Below are 16089 nucleotides of genomic sequence, written 5' to 3'. Positions count from 1 at the left end.
TACAACCTGCTGTAACGCAATCCTTTGTCATGACCCAGCCTAGCATATTTATGTATATTCTATCAATAGTGTCCATGGACTGCTACTTGGCTTAAACAGTAACACAGGTATTAGGTTTGACAACACTTATCTGTATTCGCCAGATCTTAATCGTCAAGCTGCGTCATGCCTTTAGATATTTTTAGTCCTTGCAGTTCATGATTAGTTCTTATTCATCTGTTCCAGAGGCTTGTTCTTGCTCATCAGGGCCACCTCTAGGTGATTTCCTACGTGGTTGTTGGGAGCTTTTCTTTTGCAGGTATTGCAGTACTGAATTGGGATCATTGAAGATTTTGGTCTTTCCCTCATCAATTATTTTTAGGCAAGCAGGATAGAGCATTGCATACTGTACGTTTTGAGCTTGTAGTTTCTTTTTCACTTCCAGATATTTCTTCTTAGCTTCCTGGACTTGTGGCGTGAAGTCCGGGTAGATGGAGAGTTCCATACCTTCGTGTCTCAGATTCCCTAGTTCACGGGCCATTCATAACGCTGCATCTTGATCTCTGTAATATAGCACTTTTGTAATGATAGGCTGTCGCATGGTGCCCGGCGGTGGCGGCAGGGCCAGAGATCTATGTGCTCTCTCTATTATGAAGACTTCTGAGAATGCTTCTCTGCCCATTAGAGTGGTGAGCAAGTTCTCCACGTACTGCTCCATGTTTCCTGTATTTGTTGATTCCGCTACGCTCATAATCCATAGGTTGTTGCGGTGCGAGCGTGCCTCTAAGTCCTCAGTCGTCGCTTGGAGAGCTAGGAGAGTTTTCTCTATTTTTCCCTGGGTTACTCCCATTTGTTGCTGGGAGTCTTCAAATTCTGAAAGTAGTCGCTCCGCCATGTCTATACGCTTGTTATGTTTGCCGAGGCGTTCCGCCATTCGGTCAACATTGTATGTCAGTGCGTCAAACTTGCCATCAATGGTCATAAGGGTAGCCTGCATGGCTGTGAGCATTTGTTTGAGATTTCCACTCACTTCGATAACTGTAGCGGTTGTGGGTGCATCTGAGTTGTCTTGATCCTCCTCGCTTGTTTTTTTTGTGGCTCAAAATAGAGCTTTGGTTGCGTTTTGTCTGGCTTCACCATTGTTTACAGTGTAAAGGCAGTGCGCCCTTTCCACAGCAGTTTCTAGGAGAGAGAGCACAGCCTGGGCCGTTGGGCTTATATTCTGTGGCACACTTCTTGATCTTGGCCTCGGAGTGTTTGAGCTTTATAAATCCCAAGTTGTTTAATTATTTCCAGTAGTAGCATGTGACTGACGAGCAGTTAGGTGGCAGGTAGCTGCAGGGCCGTGTTATGGTGCGGCTCAGTGTTTTTTATAGTCCCTCTTTTTCTAAGGCTTCACCCTTCAGTCTGCCAACCACCACTATTCTCTTGTAAAGCCCAAACTAAAATCTGAATGGACCATATGGAGGCTCTTTCGTTCGCTCCCAGTGTTTTGCGCAGCGTGGGTATGCCCAGGGGGGCTATTTACAGCTGTACGGGTAGCTTTTGTTTGTATTGCCACTGCCCCAATCTTTAATTTTCCACCCAATGCGTGGCTGTCGTTCCAGCCATTTACAACGCTACCACGCCAGGGAAGGCAGAAAGGCACAGTGTCTCTTCAAACATGTTCAGCGGGCACTGGTATGGCTGTTGCAGAGCCCCACTGCGCAGTCTTGCCGTGCACCCCCCTCTTCTGAGGCACCCCTGTTGATCTGCACTGTGCTCTCAAAACGCAGGCCCCCCGCTACTTACCGCCACATCTGCCCTTTTTTGTTGCCTTGTCGGTTGTGTAGGCGGCGGCCGCTATGGACTATGCGTTGTCTGAGAGGGTGCTGGCTACATCATAGTTTCTCTTGGTCTTCTTCCGCCGTGTCTGTCTTTGGCCTGGTGTAGTCAGCTCCTCAAGGTCGTCTGGGCCAGAGTCCCTGGCGGTCTCAAAGCTTCAGCTGCAATTCGGGCCCGTGCAGCGTGGGGGTCAGGGGGGTGATCAAGTCTGGCGCCCACAGGTTCAGCTGGCTGTGCAGGGGAGATGAATCCCACCGAGCCCCGCAGCTGCTCTCTCAGCGCAGACCTGCCACGGCACCGCGCATGTCTCTGCACCACCGCACCCGAGCCACCAGAGGACCACCCCCACCCGACTACCACACCCGCGAGGCCCTGCCCACCTACACCCTGCAGGCAGGAGTCGGGGGCACTATAAAGGCAGTCCAACACAGTTCATTGCCCACAATATTCATGGAAAGGTGCGTGGGCTCCCGTGTTCTTCTCCGTTCTCTGGGAACTGCACTGCGTAACTGGGAGGCCTCCCGGGCTCCTTCATGCATGTGTTAGGCCCTCTGCGCGTCTGTGGTTCAAAAGCGAGAAATGTGTTCTTACGGTCTGTATTGGCAATCGACAGGGGGATGGTTCAGAAGCCCTGATTTTCTGATGAAGCAATCCGCACAGGTTATCTTAAATTACTGGCGTTAGACGCAGGATAATGTAAGATTATGTAAGCGGCCGAAGGAGTTCGCTCAGAGCGCGGCCATCTTCCGGCATCGCTAGCTCTAGCCCCTGAGTACAGGAGGGTTAATGAAGCTATTTAGGAACTTCCAGTTCAAGCCCATTGGCCCAATAGTGGAAATTTACTAGGGGTTCTCCTATGTATGGGGCCTAACTTTGGGGGCATAACTCTCTAAGAAATATTACCAAGATTGAGAATGCATCCACCAGACAGATTCTTGGTCTTCCACCTAGTACTCCGCTTATACCACTGCGTCTAGATCTTGGGATAACATCCATTGCTGAAGATATTGCCCTTAGACCACTACTCCACTGGTGCCGACTATGGGTAACCCCGGAATTGGCTGCTTACCGGGACGAGTTAAAGGATGTTTTGACTCTGAATGCTGCTGAGAAAATACCATGGTTATCTTATGTTAGGGACACCTTTCAGAATATGGGCAGAGCGAGCCTATGGCACACCCCTGAGGAACCCTGTGTCATAGTTTCTCGTAAGGAATTGGCGAAGGGATACAGGGAAGATAGACTGGCCAGAATACAGGGGTGTTCAGCAATAGGTTCACTGGCAGCTTCGTTTATGAGGGTCAATATAGCCTAGAGCCTGCCCTGGATGAGATACAACCTGCGCTAGCAAGGAAACTCTATGTCCAGTTTAGGCATGGGACCCTCCAACTACGCGCCTGCAGAGGAATCAGAGTTACATGTCTTCTTTTTCTGGCCTGGTTATATAAATTTTAGGCGTTGTTGACTGACTCAACTCTATAGAAACTTGGGCACCAGACGCTGAGTGGAGGCGTTTAGGCCGCTGAAGTATAATACGCTAACTCCTATTGTATTTGCGGTGTCACGCTTTTTATTATCTATGTGGTGTGTGCGTAGGCCATTTTTAAAAAGTATCCCATATGGGTGCAACTGATAACATCACCCCTTTTTTTATCTACGTCTTTTTTCATGTTGTAGACCGTGAAATCCTTCTGCACTTGTTTTTTAATGTGTTTTACATATCTTTTTTGATATCGTTTTTATGTGCTGTACTGAATTTTGCAAATTTTTTATCGGGGAGTGGGTAACTACAAATATCTGGAGCTGTTACCATTGGGCCTTTGGTGTTTTAGGACTATGTATCTGAGAATGTTTTTTATCAACATGTACCTTATCTTGCACTTTTATGGTCTATTGACCGCAATAAAGATGTTTTGAATTAAATTTAATTGAATAAATAAAACTAAATTCGTTTATCACTACTCTGAGGTCTAACTGTCCCATAGGATAACATTGGATTGCCCGTATTAGCATTTAATAAGTGCTAACTATTGATTGGGTCAGATGAGCATTTCATGTTTTGTAGCTATGAAATTGTAATTAAACAATTAAAATGTTCAACATGCCACATTTAAAAAGTTTTCATTTTCCAGTTCTTTGCCATTTGGTTCCTGCAGCCTGTTCTAGGTCACATAATTCGATGTAATTGACAGTTGGACTTTGTGAATTCCTCCCAGACAGTCAAACAATAGTGCTATTAGGTGTGCCTGAATGGGTCATCTAGTGGAAAAATCTGGCGGGGCAGAGCTGGGCACAGCACAACTTGCAGCTGAATAAGCTGAGCTCTGTGTTCGCACAAAGGGCTTGTCACCATTGCATTGTCTCTGCAGCCAGCTTGGAACCAGAGCAGGGGAGCAAGGAAATTCCAAGTACTTTAAAGAGAAACCTCTAGAAACTTCTACATCAAAGAAGACACCAGGAATAAAAATAGGACCCTCAGACCTACTATTCACTTATTCAGTTCACTTTCTGTACCTGCGGAAGGACTCTCATAGGACTGCCTGCTGCTGTGGCTTACTGTATACTCCACAAGACTGCTTTGCTGCATCTAGGACTGTTTTTCCTTCCTGAAGCCTGCCTTGAATCCTCAGAGGCCTGCCCTGCTGTTTTAGCCCTGCTTCTTCACCGGAACCCAGAACTATTAGTGTAATTCCAAGGGCTAGTTTGCTGGCCTCCTAGTCAGAGCCACAAGGACAGAACAGGCTCCAGCCATTTTGAACCCACACTAGGACCTAGCCTAACTGAGTCCTACCCTCCAACCCCAAGTGGTGCCCCTCCAGTCCTGAATGCTTGATGGTTGTAAAAGTGCCCAGATACTCCGAATTCACAACTGGGAACTTAAAACATTTTGGCCATAACCTACTGTGAGAACATATGGAAGACCAGGATCAACCTGCTTGTCTATCCACACGAAGTACATCAATAGTAGGCCTGACTTTGCGGCTGCTCCCATTGTGTTCTTCTCAGCAGCAGCAAATTCTGTTCATTGGTTCTTTGCCAAATTGGTATCTGTCCTCCTGGAACTCTCATTGCTACAGCCTCCTGCCTCATTCCACTGGAGATCTTCGACTCCCATAAAATTGACTAAGTCTGAATGCAGAAATCTGAACCGTAACTTCATCCAGCAGCTCCGCAATGATGACGCTCCCTCCTCAGACACTTCCTGCAGCTTTGCTCCGCTTAACTTTACCTTCTCAGAGCATTTTTGTCAAGAATTTAGTCTAAGTTCAACGGTAAGCGCCAACTGGGCGCAGTCCACGTCTTGTATCTGACGCGGCCCCATCACATTTGGCCATATTTTTTTACTTCAACTCGGTCTCACGCGACTTGATGTCTGCGATTGGTGCCTTGTTCTTTTAGACAGACACTAGTTGTTACTAAAAACTTTAAGAATTCATAACTTTGGTTCTGCTGATTGTATTTTTCTAATTTTTGGTGTCACATAATTTATTGAAATATGCCTCTATTTTTCAAAGTTGTGTGGGATTTTTCTAGTATTGTGTTTTCACGTTATTACTATTTGTATCCTGCATAAATACTTTACACATTACCTCTAAATTAAGCCTGACTGCAAGGCTCACCATGGTTAGGCACAGGTTAACTTAGCTACTTGTTGTGGTTCACTCTGCCAGGAATTGTGGCTGTTGCTTGACCAGGGCTGACACCCCAATCAACCAACAACCCAAATTTTCACACAACAGAATAATTGTTCTGTTCAATTGAGTTAGTGAATGGTTCCACAGTAAGAATGCACATAAGAGGAAAGAGCAAATGCCAGTGCCAGCTGCTTCAGCATTAAATATTAGGAACCAATATTAAACCATGTATATTTAAATTGTACAAGGATTGTTATGTGAAGGTTGCCCTATTCAAATAAAATTGCACCCAAATCCAAATCTCCTAAGTCTAGCTTAAATATAAATTCCCAAGCAACAAAGTCAACAGCTCTTGTAAATTCAATAGCAGTAAGACCCCTTTCAAGGCAAATGATACCTTTTGAGTGGCCATTATGATACATTTTGCAATTCTCTGTAAAGCTTTGTTGTTGCTATGAATTAGTCTAGGTGTGATTGGTGATGATCTCTTGGCTATTATTGTTGCTATAATTTTATAATAGAGATGCATCAGATAATTGAATGATCTTAGTTAGGCTGCCACTCATTGTCCCTTTTTACAAAATCATATGCATTTCAAACTTTCTTTGTTGTCTTTGAGAAGTTAATTGTTTTAAAATGCAACTTACCAAAACCTTTGAATTTCTGATATTGAGTGGATAACTCTTCTGCAAACCTGATATGGCACAGAATTGAAATCCCAATTGCTGCATAGTTATCAATAGCTCATACAACTAGTACAATTTCACTCTTATTTCAGGTAGAAATAAAAGATTTGTATCTGCTTTCTCTTGGGCTTGACAACTAGGCAAGCCATTCATCCTTGATGACTTGGTGACAGCTAAAACCAAGGTCCTCTCTGAAACTTGAATTGTTACCTTAATGTGCATACTAAATACATTGAATTGTAGGATTTGTGAAATTGTTAATAGTACAGCTAAGGGTAGCTATGTCTGTTTGATTGCTTAGTCATGTCACAGTACTGCAAGGCAGTTGCTAAATGGTTAGGTATAACCTGATTTGGGTGAGTTTATGGTCTTAATTGCTTCTGTAGGTAGACAACCACATTCTGATGTTCCAAGAACCACATTCATTGGTGGATCGACAGCCAATAAAATTAAAGGATTTTAACTAAGAACAGCAGAGACAAGGTCACATGCTTATCTTACCATTTCTGTTTAATCGTCTCCAGAGCTAGAAGAAACCAATGGAAAGGGCTCTTCTCCACCCTTCTGTACAAATGCTGTTATGACTGGTCAATATATGCTATCAATCTTAGTCTGAGAAGCAGAGAGTGAACATTAACCAGGGCAACCCAATATGCCATATGAGAAACCTTGGTGAAGCGGAACATTATAAATACAGTGGATCTCTGTAAACTCATATAGCAACATAGACATCACCAAAGTGTGTGCATGCAGCTTTGATACAGAGAGGAGATCAAGCTTTTCTTTCCTTGTACTTTTGGAGGTGTTTGGCTTCCAGTCCAACCATTCAGCCATATTGAAAGGGTGATCCCCTTCATTCTATTTCTTTTATGTTTTAAAGTTCTCATCTTTTTTTACCTGTTTTTAATTTACTAGTTGCTATTAGTTTGCTGGGAAGCCTGTAACTAATTTCATTTTTAATTTTCCCAATCGTTCTTGATCTCACCTAGAATTGCTGAAGCGCTGTCGAGCATGTTGGCCACCCCCCTGCCATGTCCCATAACACAACAAGCTGCATCAAAGCTGCCAAAGCATGTTCGCTGAATAGACGTGAGCAGTGGGCATGCCACTGGCGTGACGAAGGTGTTCCAAAGTAAGCCCATCTTCAGTTGACAATACCCGGATTGGTTCTAGCACTTGTCCCTCTGGTCCCCCAGAGGCAGACTTAATGACTCCAACATATTTGCAGGAGGAACTGATTACTTTGTATCCAGATAATAACATGAATTGTCCTAAACTTGACAGTCTTTTAATCTCAGCCAAGGCCCTTCGTTGTGGCGACCAACTAATAATACACAACACAGCGATTGCAATGTATGCCCACTCTCCTAGCCCACATAATAACAACACTTCTCCCAAGAACACTTTGCTCTGTGTATTGCCTAATGCCAGATCTTTAATTAAGCATAGTTCCTAATTGTATTCATTTATGGACACTCATAAGCCAGCCCTGGCTTTCATTACGGAAACGTAGGCCGACTCCTTGTGCATTCCAGATCTGTTATCGGTGCTATCCTCGGGCTTTACCATTTCTAGACAGGATAGGCTGCACAAGCAAGGCTGAACTAAAAATCAGCTCCAATCCAGCTCCTACACAATATTGCAAAAGCACTTTCTTTTAAAATTGCACTAACGAATGCCCTACTTTCATTGGCATGCTCTTTTATTGACGTCCTGGTCTCAGACACATTTTCTCTCAGGGAACCATTAGTCTCCTGAAGGGACACATACTGATTTCACTGTTCTAGGTGACTTTCATCTTTACTTAGAAGCACTTCATGATACAGATACACTGGCTCTCCTTCAGACCATGACTAGCCTTGGCTTCCCCCAAATTATACATGGCCGTACATATCATGCAGGGTATACCCTAGATGGAATCTTTACAAACCATACCTCTAACTATTACTAACACTTTTCCTTTAGCATTTTCTGACCACCGTGCTATTTGTTTTATACTTACATACAACCCCCCAAATCATAAGACTAAAATCAGACCAGGCACTTTCACCTCCCGAGCCTGGCACAAAATTCAGGCAGATCTTTTCTTTGAACAACTACAGATTTTGCTTCCTACTCTCGCCAACAATATTGATACAACAGCTTCTCAATACACAACATGGGATGACAATGTGGCCCATCTGCTGGCCCCACCCAAACTGAGTAAACCTAAACATAGCAATCTATCAGCCCCCTGGTTCATGGCTGACCTGAGGGCACAAAAACAAAGCTGCCACAAACAGGAGAAAATATGGAGGTGAAACTACAACTAGGTAGAGAAGGCTAATTATAAGCTCTTCTTAGCTACTACACGTCTCTCATTATCAGAGCAAAGACCTCCTGTTTCACCAGAAAGATAGAGGAAGCAAAAATAAGATCAGTCCCAGCAGTCAATACTTCTGCAACATCATGGTCAATATCTTTATGCATAAAGTGGAAGCAGTCTATAATTTCCTCTCCTCCTCTATCCCTCACTCAGACAACACTAGTGTCCCCACCATCTCACCTGAAAACGGGCCAATCCTCAGCAAGCTCACACCGCTCACTCTAGAACAGGTTACCAACATACTGAATGCCACATCATCGGGATCCCACCACGATCCTTGCCCACCAAAGGTAGCCAAACTTGTTGCTGAGACCATTGCACCTCAGAATACACCTATTATCTGGCCCATGATTTTGGCTGATTGGTTCCCTTCCATTTGGAAGAAAGCTTCCTTGCTTCCACTATTATAAATAGCAACTCTGGATGCCAAAGATCCCAATAGTTATCACCACATTTCCTGCCTTCTTGCCATGAAAGATCATTGAAAAATCATGAATATCCAGCTGGTGGACCATATTCAATTAGATGATCACCCAGATACCACCCAGTTTGGTTTCTTCACTGGCCAGAGCATGGAAACAGCTCTGATGAAGGCTATCGAAGAGATCAGGAAGGCGCTCGATCAGGGGCAGAGGGGCAGCCCTCATCCTAATTGATCTCTCAACTGCTTTTGATACGGTAAATCATGGATTGCTGTTGGAACATCTGACAGTAATCAGTGCCACTGGTATGACCTGGTACTTACTTAAATCATTCCTTTCTGATAGAGAACAGTCAGTACAGCTGGATGAGTTTGCCTCTCATCCTTTCTCTTTCCCATGTGGCGTCCCTTAGGGTTCCTCGGTCAGTCCCACTTTATTTAATGTCTACATTACACCTTTGGCTCGTGTAATTAAAAGTTTTGGCTTCTCCTTGACTTCTTATGCAGATGGCACCCAACTTGTTGTTACACTGGCCAAGAAGGATACAAGCGTAAGCACCAGATTTTGTGATTGTATGCAGGCAGTCAGCACATGGATGAGCAGGGACTGCCTGAAATTGAACGTAGGAAAAAATGTAAGTGATCTCTTTGGTGCACAAACTTCCTTCTGGACACTGACCTGCTGGCCAGCAGATATGGGCCCTCCACCAACTCTTGTCACTAACATCCAGAACTTGGGAGTGCTAATCCATAACAAACTGAGCTACAAAAATCATGTCAGTGCCCTTTACTCTTATGCTTTCTTCACTTTGGGAATGCTAAAAAAGATTCTCCCATTCATTCTGTCCACCTGCAGAAAACTCTCATTACATCATTAGTAATGACTAAATTAGATTATTGCAGTAGTCCACTACTCACCGCACACCAGTATATCCTTTACAAACTGGAAACACTGCACAATGCTGCGCCAAAACTTATTTTAAAGATTCCAAAAGATCACTCAGTAGCCACAGCTATCAAAAACATACATTGGCTCCCTATCAGACAGAGGATTACTTTGAAGGCACTCTGTATCTCCTACAAGGCATTCCATGACTTGGGCCCCAACTTTCTTCAACAGCGTTTTAACTGGTAAAATCCAGGCAGAACCTTACGTTCTGCCACAGCCAAACATATTGTTGTCCCCAGATTCAAATGACCCATCTGTGGTGGCATGAGTTTCTTTCTGGGTACATAAAAAATCTGAAACGCTTTACCACTATACATCAAGAGTGTACCTAATCTCATGACCTTTAGGAGGCTCTTGAAGACTTGCCTTTTCAACACCTGCTAGATATCATTCCATTTCCCTGCTAATCTGCTCCTGTATCAAAGTCAGCACCAAGACAGCTTAGGAAAATTGAGTGCTTTAGAAAACATATTAACGTAACATAACATAACAAAGTAATAACTATCCTTGTGGATGACTCAGTAGTCCAGTATATAAGCAATATTACTACATGTAAGATAAACCAGCCAGTTTCAAGCAATCATTCATTATGATTACAAGATAAAATAACATTTTATTCATGAATCAGGAACAATATAGTGCTCAAATTGTAATCACATAATACAGCGAAGTGAACTGTGACATGTCTGTATGCAAAAAACAGCTGTGTGAAGACTCAATAGCTATATTTGAGAAAGTATTATCTAGGGCATTAGCTGTGTGCATGTTAATGACAGTGTTTCAAGATCATCAATAATATGGAGGTCCTCATCAGGACTAGCAGTACTGAGATGACTAGAAGAAGGTACAAGGGGTTGAACCATGTATCTGACGGTGTTGATGAAAGTTCATAGAAACTAAGACCATGGAGAAATGTGTCCAGGAGGCACAGTGGATCATAAAAGTTTGAGGCTCAAAAAGAGGCCTCAAAACGAGGCCCCAACAGGTATATCAGAAAAGCTTCATAACCTAGCATCCAGAATAATACTTTGCAGAGACCTAAAAAGTCTAAAAAGGGTAGAAGGATGGAAGCATTCATTCACCCTGAAGCCCAGAATTGTTCAAGGCATATATCTTTCACCAGAGCCCCTAATAGACCCCAATTTCTTCAAGCTGAATCTGCTTGTCATAATGAAAGAAGGTAGGCTTAGAAAAGCCTCTTCAGAGTGAGTGGTGCATGTTTACCCATTGTTTGCCCTAAGCTTCACCTGGAATGAGTATGCATACTTGCAATACACATAGCCTGGATGGAATTTGTAGGATATATGGCCCTGCCTCTAGCTGAAATTAGGGGCAGGAGCAGCCACAGGTAACCAGAGTTCCAGTATCAGAGTTCCTTCAAAGGCCTGTCATACTGGCTGGCTTTATTCTAGCCCTCACACTCTCTTAGGGAGAAAGGAGGTACACAGCAGGAGAGGAAGGAACAGGAGCAGGGAAAAGTCCTCTTGGGGTATGTGGCATTTAAAGAGCATACGGCTGATATGTTACTTGCAGGTCAACTAGCCCCATCAGCAGCTGGAATTAGGGGCATAAATGGCCACGGGCGAAAAATAGAAGGAGAGTTCTAGTAAGCAGAGTCCATACACAGAGATCCAGAAAAAGATGGCTTTCTTTCATTCCCCTCACTGTATTTGAGAGACAAGAGGTACACAAAGAGGAGTCATTGACGCCAGAGATGGGCAAACGCTTCCTGGTAGTTTATGTTTCAATTAGGTCTTATTCACAGCATCGGGAGTAATGGCTATGTGCTTTTGCCGAGATGCTAGTCAGCGATTAACGTTTACACATTAGGCCAAATTTCATTTTGCTGCAACCCTTTGTCAATTGGGCCATATTTAAGGCTTTTGAGCCAATCTGGTGCCCTTTTCTGACAACATCCTTTGGTCCAGATGTTTGGTGTTTAAAGTATTCATGTGGGAGTGATTGCAATTTCGACTTCCCCCCAAATATCTAGTTACTTTGCATGTCTATAGTTGCTTCTTGGGGCCGTATTATAGAAAGTGCCCTAGGGTGCATGAGGCATGTACCACTGCTTTATGTGCCCCCATGGCACTTTGGTTTTGCAGAAGGGGCCGTGGACGCTTGTGCAGCCCCTTCTGTAATACTATTAGCACTGGTGCTCATTTAGCATCAGCACTATTGTGAGAGGGCATTCACTCATTCGCATGGAGTGTGGCTCATGCAAATGAGCAACTGAAAAGAAAACAAGGATGGCTGTGTAATTAGTGGCACACTTAATTAAGTACAAAAAATGTAAGCAACATAAGTACTCAAACAACTTTGTGCACAAAAGGGGGTAAGGAAAGATATCAGGAAACAACTCAACTGGAACTAACAACAGAACCAGATGACCTAAGCACTCCAGGTGAGTCAAAAAAGTCTAGTTGCAGTCTTTGTTTTTATTCACAAGAAACCATTGTGTCCTCAGCTCACATCTTCTGCACAATTCCAGCCACCAGCATGTGTTATCATCATTGGATCAATTTCCCATCAGTTTCCTCAGGGCTAGAGTAATTCAATATAATGAAATAACAATAGCTAAAACTAACTTCATGAACCTACATCAAGATCACACTAACCTCAAAAGTGCTTAAGAGAAGAACTGTAAATACCATGCTGAAGATCTATAGTTCCCTCATGCACACTATCGATAAATCAGTATTATCCATCTGACCAAAATAAAATCATATACAATGAGCATGTCACGTGACACAACAAAGAGTTGACTCCCATGTACCTTGAAAAGACATTTATGTGCTAAAAAAGTTAACCAAGAGTGCATTAATCACATGAAAAATAACAAGAATAGACAAATTATATAAGAGCTCACTAGTTTTTTGTTGCTATCAAATCTCCAACATAACTATAAGGAAAGTGAATAGAGTCACTCTATAGAAGAAAAACATCAAAATCAAACTTATATCCCTCAAACTCAGAGATCAAGTTAATTACCAAATCTATTCACGATGAAAACTAAATTCATGTGGTCGGAAAGTAAGTTATCTCTCGCTGCTACCCAAACTCTACATTTCATTATAGAGGGAACTCATCCAAAGCAAATAAAAAATCTTCAAGTGTAAAATTTTCAAACAAACAGCACACAATCTGAGAGATGTGCAAATTATCAAGATAGAAACCAAGTTAAGGACAATTGTAAATATGCCATATTGACAACTACATTTATGTGCCAACTCCATAATCCAACTGAATTGCATAAAGCAAACAACATTTTCAGTGTGAATTAAACTTGACCTGGTAATTACCATAGGAGTGGATTGAAAATGCTTACTAATACAAATATCCATAATAGACATAATATTCAGTCACAATCTTATTGAAAATCCAAGAAACCACCAAATATCAGTGCAGCAACACTAAGCACAAGCTTACCAGTAGGAGTGTACTCCATCTACATAGACCAGCTCTCATGTGTCTATTAAAAGCGTTCTGAACTGGCGGCATTCCAATCACCCTACGTAATTGAGTAGATATAAAAAAAAGACTGCAAAAGTCCGCAAACACATCCTAGCACAACAGTTGATGTCAGACATCTTAAAACTATATAATGTCAAACAAGTTTTTATTTTGCCTACAAGTGGAAAAGGAAAAATTGCCTGACTCAGACACCCTAGCACTCAGATAAGCTCGGCTTTTAATAATACATCAAAAAATGTATTAATAATATATCTGCCCATATGATGTTTCTGTATATCAAACCTAATGTGTAGCTTCATTGCAAATTCAAAACCAATGGGGGACTAGCAGTAAACAACATTACCAACGTATTCAAACATTGCAGCAATGCCATGAATCATATAATGTCACCAGGACCCAAACAAAAATGTTCCTGCATAAGGGAGAATACATCGAAAATCAGTTCCAGGATATGTCACTGACCATATAACCATAGGCGTAAAACTAAATAAACGCAAGGCAAACCCAGAACTGTAGTTATATATAGACAAATAGTACATCTAGGTAAATGAAAGATATATAATGGAGAAAAGATGAAGAAATCCCCAATCCAGCATCCATGTGTTGGAACAGTAAGGATATCATGGATGAAAGGTTTTTTATGGTGTCAATTATAATATAATTGATTTAATCTCCCTAGAAATAATGCAGTTCGTAAGTAATATTAAGAATCTAAGTGCTCTCTGATAATGGTCTGATCATACTCCCAACATATATTTTTTGACATTTACAAATTAAAATGTATACCACAAAGTTTGTTCCATGATTTATATTGCTACTATTCACAGAATCCTTACTATTATTATGAATGAATGAATGAATGAAATTGGATTTGTATAGCGCTTAGCTACCCTGAGGCCTCCTAGCGCTTTATGGAGCGGAGAGACTGAAAGGTGTGTCCTGCTAGTGGGAAGTGATAAAGAGATGTGTTTTAAGCAGTTTCTGGAAGACCAACAGGTTAGGTTCCCCTCGGAGGGTGGGGGGGGAGGGAATTCCATAGGTTGGAGGCATTCAGGGAGAAAGAACGTCCACCCCATCTGGATCTCCGTACTTTCAGTGGAGTGGCAAGAAAAGCAGAACTGGAACGAAGACTGGAACTGGAACGAAGACTCCTAGAGGGTTGATAGGGGGTAACCAAGGACTGAATAATGGGAGGGCCAGATTTCCACATATAGCAAAAAGTTGTTTTTATGTTGATTGTCAGTCTACACAAGTTACAGTGCCCGCATTTGAAAAAACGTTGGTGATATTGGACACCAAGGTATTGGGGATCTGGACATTATTAGCTGGGTCTAATAATATTTTTTAGCATGTTGCCTATTTGATATGTAACACTAGGGTATGTTATAATGTATTTGTTTATTATATTGTCCTCAATAAGTAAAGGCCACTCTTTGTTAAGAATTCTACTGGATTTACCAGTAGCGGGATCGTAAGATATAATTAGTCTAGTTATCTTCTTAGTGTCATTTTTTATCTCGTAATGTGGATTTTCTTTTGAGTTTCTTAGCTCATATAGTAGCAGATCTATTTATATGTGGATCATATGCTGTCTTAGGAAATCTCTTCTCAACATCACTAAGATTACTGTAGAATTCATCACCATTGCTGTAATTTCTACAAGCTTGAACCATTTCCTCAGAGTTGACAATACCATTGCAGTGGGCTTGGTTGGCTTAAACTGTATTTCTTCATAGGTTTCTCTGTACTTACTTTGGTTTGGCTACAATGATGATGACATTTATTTCATTAGAATAACAGTGCCCAATATTTCTGGAAAGATACTGCTATACAAATTTGAAAGGGTCTTCTTTGTGCAGTCCATTAACCTTTGGAATTCCGATCACGAATAACAAGACTTAGACTCATGGTTTCAATTAGTTTACAGTGTCCCTGGCACCTTACATGCAATTCTGTTCACTGAAGGTAAGCATTAGTCAGGATTCCCTTTTTTAAGGTAAGCATTTGCAGTCTAGTGATGGTTTTCAATGAGTCAAACAATGCTGGCCATTTGATTAAAAATTAATTATGAACAAGATATCCTCTGCTGCCACCATCCACCCATGTCTTTTATTTCCCCTCCAGCAAACTTGGGATAATTTGAATTACATTTTGCACGTAAACTCTCATAGAATTCATGTCTGAAACCTATTGCAGTTTAATCTTGGGTATTGTGGATTATGTCTGTAGAGTTCTTCTTTGCATTTTCACAATTTTTGTTTCAGCAACTTGCTGAGCGCACAACTCTATTAAAAAGAAAATTGATTAGCCAAAGTACGTTCTATTTGTTGTGGCCTGAACAATATATTGAGAAGATGATTCCTCACCTTGATTTGAAGCATTTTCCTGCCGGCTCTGGTGAGTTAGTATTTACTTTTCTTCAAAATGTATATGAAATTATCATGCTATTAATGCCATTTCTTTATAAATGAAAAAGACATTAGTCTTGGTTCTTTAGCGTGGCAAGTACATATAGCTTATTTCAGCAAGGCTTGCGTAAAGCTGGCATATGTTTTTATGCATGTACGTATGAATATATGTAGGCATTTATGTATGCAAACCCATTCGGGGGTAACAAAGTCCAACTGGCAAAAGTGTGATGCAGGATTATTTACATATTTCTTATATTTCCTCATCACCAGTTTGGCTGCGTTCTTGCTGCGGATGTCATGATAGGCCAGGAATGTTAGTTCATGTATCACATAGGGATAGGTGCC

This window comes from Triturus cristatus, chromosome 5_1 (assembly GCF_964204655.1).
Source record: "Triturus cristatus chromosome 5_1, aTriCri1.1, whole genome shotgun sequence".
Classification (NCBI taxonomy): domain Eukaryota; kingdom Metazoa; phylum Chordata; class Amphibia; order Caudata; family Salamandridae; genus Triturus; species Triturus cristatus.
The sequence above is the reverse complement of the archived record's forward strand: the minus strand, read 5'-3'. Positions refer to the sequence as shown.